The 5,777-nt window shown below is 40.5% G+C and overlaps 1 pseudogene; it reads left to right on the top strand.

The window, feature by feature from the left end:
* The first annotated feature begins 4,963 nt into the window (after window positions 1-4,963).
* LOC138820769 (enhancer of rudimentary homolog) lies at window positions 4,964-5,551 on the top strand (annotated as a pseudogene).
* Window positions 5,552-5,777: the final 226 nt, after the last annotated feature.

Here is a 5,777-nt window from a genome sequence, read left to right as displayed (position 1 = left end):
TCTGACAAAATAAACTTTTCATTAAAATCAGTACAGAAAGACAAGGACGGACACTACATATTAATAAAGGGAACAATCCAAGAGGAGGATATAACCATCATCAACTTATATGCCCCAAATATTGGTGCACCCAGATATGTCAAACAAATGCTCTCAAACTTACAGAATAAAATAGATCCCAATACGATAATACTAGGAGACTTTAACACACCACTCTCACCAAAGGACAGGTCTACCAACCAGAGGATTGGCAAAGAAGCTACCGAATTAAGAGAGGCCATACTTCAAGCGGAATTAACTGACATCTACCGAGTATTTCACCCTAAAACAACACAGTACACATTCTTCTCAGCAGCTCACGGAACTTTCTCCAAAATAGACCATATCATAGTTCATGCAAGGAACTTAAGCAAATACAAAGGGATCGACATAATCCCCTGTATCCTATCTGACCACAGTGGAATCAAGCTAGCTCTCAATAACAAAGCATACCGCAGAAATTTCTCCAATACATGGAAATTGAACAGCACACTCCTTAACAATGCCTGGATAACAGAAGAGATCAGAGAAGAAATAAAGCACTTCCTACAACTCAATGAAAATGAAAACACCTCACAAAGAAACTTGTGGGACACAGCAAAAGCAGTCCTGAGGGGCAAATTTATTGCCCTCAGTGCCCACATCAAGAGAATGGAGACAGACCAAGTAAATAACCTCATGTTGCAATTAAAACAGCTAGAAAAACAGGAAAAAATGGAACCTAAAGCTACTAGAAGAAGCCAGATAACCAAATTAAAAGCAGAGATTAACCAATTAGAAAATCAGAAAACCATAACCAAAATAAACCAAACAAAAAGCTGGTTCTTTGAAAAAATAAACAAAATTGATGGCCCATTGGCTAGATTAATTAAAAAAAGAAGAGAGGAAACCCATATTAATAGGATTAGGGATGCCACGGGAAACATCACCACACGTACCCAAGATATCCAAACAATTCTAACAGACTACTTTCAAAAGCTATACTCTCTAAAGGAAGAAAATCGGGCAGAAATGGATGCATTTTTAGAGAAATACAAGTTGCCCAAACTGAGCAAAGAAGAAGTTAACCAATTAAATAAGCCAATATCCTATAATGAGATACAGGAAGCTATCAAAAGTCTTCCAACAAAAAAAAGCCCAGGACCAGATGGATTCACAGCAGAATTCTATAAGACCTTTAAACAAGAACTAATACCCATACTCCTCAAGCTCTTCAGAGAAACAGAGAAGGAAGGAGCTATCCCAAACTCATTCTACGAAGCCAATATCACACTCATCCCCAAACCAGGCAAAGACCCAACCAAAAAGGAGAATTACAGGCCAATCTCCTTGATGAACACAGATGCAAAGATCCTTAACAAGATTCTAGCTAACAGAATCCAGAAACACATAAAAAAAATAATTCACTATGACCAGGTAGGCTTCATCCCAGAGACACAGGGATGGTTTAACATACGTAAGTCAATAAATGTAATCCAACATATCAACAGAGCCAAGGTCAAGAATCACATGATTATCGCTACAGATGCAGAAAAGGCCTTTGACAAAATTCAACATTCATTCATGCTAAAAGCTCTGGAGAAAATAGGAATAGAAGGAACATTTCTAAAAACAATAAAAGCCATTTATGACAGACCAATAGCCAATATTATACTTAATGGGGAAAAGCTACAACCAATTCTCCTAAAATCAGGAACAAGGCAAGGATGCCCACTGTCTCCACTCCTCTTCAATATAGTCCTAGAACCCTTAGCCAGGGCAATAAGGCAAGAAAAAGATATTAAAGGGATCCTCATAGGAAAAGAAGAAGTTAAACTATCCCTTTTTGCAGACGACATGATACTATACCTCCACGATCCCAAAAACTCCATCCCCAAACTCTTAGAAATCATAAATCACTTTGGCAAAATAGCAGGATACAAAATAAACCCACAAAAATCAGTTGCCTTCCTATACACTGATAATGTACAGGAAGAGAGGGAAATAAAGGGAGCAACCCCATTCACAATAACCTCCCGAAAAATAAAATATTTAGGAATTAACCTAACCAAAGATGTAAAAGAACTATTTAATGAGAACTATAAAAAGTTAAAGAAAGAAATTGCAGAAGACACTAGGAAATGGAAAGACCTCCCATGCTCCTGGATAGGCCGACTTAATATAGTAAAGATGGTAATACTTCCAAAACTAATATACAAATTCAACGCAATTCCTATTAAAATCCCAATGACGTACATCACTGAAATACAGAAAACAGTCCAAAAATTCATATGGAACAACAAAAGACCTAGAATAGCCAAAACAATTCTAGGGGATAAAGACAATATGGGAGGGCTATCCATGCCGAACTTCAAACTCTACTACAGAGCTATAATAACAAAGACAGCATGGTACTGGCACAAAAACAGACCCGAAGACCAATGGAACAGAATAGAAGATCCAGAAATAAATCCACAGGCCTACAGCCAGCTGATATTCGACAAAGGAGCCAAAGACATACAATGGAAGAAACACAGCCTCTTCAACCGCTGGTGCTGGGAAAACTGGGCAGCCACATGCAGAAAACTAAAAGTGGACCCCAGCCTATCACCATGCACCAACATCAACTCAAAATGGATTAAAGACCTTAACATTAAACCTGAATCTCTGAAACTACTGCAGGACAGAGTAGGAGAGACACTTGAACTAATAGGCACAGGAAGGAACTTCCTGAACAGAGTCCCAGGGTCACAACAAATTGGAGAGAGACTCGACAAATGGGACTACCTTAAAATAAAAAGCTTCTGCACAGATAAAGCTATCGCAACCAAGCTAGAAAGACAACCAACTAATTGGGAAAAAATATTTACCAGCAATATATCAGACAAGGGGTTAACATCCTGTATATACAGGGAACTCAAGAAACTAATCCCTCCCAAACCCAACACACCAATTACTAAATGGGCAAGGGAACTAAAGAGGGACTTCTCAAATGAAGAAATAAAAATGGCAAAGAAACACATGAGGAAATGTTCATCATCCCTGGTGGTGAAGGAAATGCAAATAAAGACAACCCTGAGATACCACCTTACCCCAGTCAGAATGTCCCACATCCACAAATCAGCCAACGACAAATGCTGGAGGGGATGTGGAGAACGAGGAACGCTATTACACTGCTGGTGGGAATGTACACTCATACAACCACTTTGGAAAGCAGTCTGGAGGGTCCTTAGAAAGCTAAAGATTGACCTCCCTTACGACCCAGTCATACCACTTCTAGGCATCTACCCTGAACAACAGGAACCAATATACAAGGACACGTGCACCTCCATGTTTATTGCAGCACTGTTCACAATAGCTAGGATATGGAAACAACCCAGATACCCTACCACAGATGAATGGATCCAAAAATTGTGGTATCTATACACAATGGAATATTATGCAGCCATTAGAAATGACAAAATAATGGCATTTGCAGGGAAATGGATGGAGCTAGAAGGAATCATGTTGAGCGAGGTAAGCCAAGAACGAAGAGACAAACAGTACATGGTCTCCCTGATAAGTGGATGATGAATCCAAAATGTTAGGTGATATGACAAAACTAACAGGACTTAAGAAACAAAGAACTCCCACTCATCTGGTTGAACCACTACTAAATATCCCCATGCTGCTGATCACATATATGGTATATAACATATGAGCACCGTTATATATTACAGACTGTGATAGACAATTTGCTCCAGGAAAGTTAGAATGAACTTGTGACTTTAAATGAGCATCATTATTCCACAATACTGTGAATTTCCGGAAATTAAGTAATCACTTAATCACGATCAAAAAAAAAAAAAAAAAAAAGAACCTTGGGGAAGGGAGGGAGGGAGGGGATGGTAGGGGGAAAACAATGGAGGGGGTAACAATGTTCAAGAGGAAGTGGAAGTGTACTCATTACCTCACTCATGTAACTGTAACCCTCTGTATAGTATCTCTACAATAAAAAAAATTTAAAAAAAAAAAAAAAAATGGACAAAATACTTGAAAAGAAAATTCACTAAAAGCAAGCTTAGGGATATAACTCAGGGCATTTTAACCTCTGTTTTTAACAGTTAAGTGAAAGTGAATCCAAAGTTTAGGCCCTAGGCCCAAACTGAGAGGTTCCAGATGTCAAGTCTAGCACGTAGCCTAACACACCAAGTAACAAGATGAATAACAGTGAAGGACAGAGAAAAAAGATTTAATTGACATGATATTGGTATGCTGGAGAAAAAGGCAAAACTAGTACTATTGCTCAAATTTTAGCTTTGGGTTTAAAAAAAGGAAGACAGGGGGAAAGTAAGAGGCATGCAGAATTACTAAACAGTCCTGCTGAAAGTATGGCCTGGTTGATCATTACTGAGGAATTCTAGAGAAGTTGTTATTGCTATTGGCATTTGAAGAAAGCAAGCCGGCCAAGATAAGCACTGTTGCTGGGTGGGTGGTCCATCCTGCAGAAGCTCTGCTCTTTCTTTTCTTAGGGATATTTTCTTTCATCCCTCCTTGCAAACTTGTTATCCATCAATCTTGTCCTTCCTGGGTTCCAAGATGACTACAGGGTGAATCTCCTGAAGCAAAGACAGATTAAAAAAGAAAAAAAAATGTCTTGGGGCTGGGAAGGTGGCTTAGTGGTAGAGTGCCTGCCTAGCATGCATGACCCCCTGGCATTGATTCCTCAGTACCACATAAACAGAAAACGCTGGTGGTGCTGTGGCTCAAGTGGTAGAGTGCTAGCCTTACGCACAGAGAGGCTGAGGGACAGAGCCCAGGCCCTGAGTTCAAGGACTAGCAAAACAAACAAACAAACAAATAAATCTCTCTTCTGGTTTTAGTTTATTTAGAACCCAAAAGCATCTATTAAAAAAGTACCTTTTAGGCTTATGAGTAGCGGCGGCGGCAGCAAGGGTTTAGCTTGATGCCACACACCATTTTGCTGGTGCAGCGTACCAAGAGGCCAGAAGGCAGAACTTACGCCATGAATCTGTGAATGAATGCATGGGAGGTGTTTGTAAAATGTATGAAGAAGGGGCTGGGAAGGTGGCTCAGTGGTAGAGCACTCGTCTTGCATGCTCAAGGCCCTGGGTTCAATTCCTCAGCACCACATAAGCAAAAAGAAAAAAAAAGCCGGAAGTGGCGCTGTAGCTCAAGTGATAGAGTGCTATCCTTGAGCTGAAGAGCTGAGGGACAGCGCCCAGGCCCAGAGTTCAGGCCCCATGACCGGACCCAAAAAAAAAAAAAATGTATGAAGAACATCTGAAGAGAATGAATCCCAACAGCCCCTCGATCACATATGATATCAGTCTGTTGTTTGATTTTATCGACGGTCTGGCAGATCTCAGCTGCCCTGTTTTCTAAGCTGATACCCAGACATACCAGCCTCACAACAAGAACTGGATCAGAGAGAAGCTCTATGGACTCGGTCGGCAGGCCCAACAGGCTGGGAAATAATTGAGTTGGAAGCATTAGGGCACAGGGGGTGGGCTTGGAACAAAGGTGTGTACAATGTGCTAAAGTGGGAGTTTGTATTACAGTGATGCCGTTTCCATTTTGTTACAGTCCAGCCATGAGTGAATGTATTATATGAAATGAGGATCTTTTCTATGGCAGGCCCTCATTGTATCTTTTTTTCTTTTTTACTTACACATTTCTGGGGGCTGGGAAGGTGGCTCAGAGATAGAGCGCTTGCCTTGCATGCATGAGGCCCTGGGTTCAATTCCTCAGCACCACAT

This window comes from Dipodomys merriami, unplaced genomic scaffold (genome assembly GCF_024711535.1).
Source record: "Dipodomys merriami isolate MVZ:Mamm:240054 unplaced genomic scaffold, mDipMer1.0.p SCAF_9, whole genome shotgun sequence".
Lineage (NCBI taxonomy): Eukaryota > Metazoa > Chordata > Mammalia > Rodentia > Heteromyidae > Dipodomys > Dipodomys merriami.
This window is presented reverse-complemented; position numbering and strand designations above follow the sequence as displayed.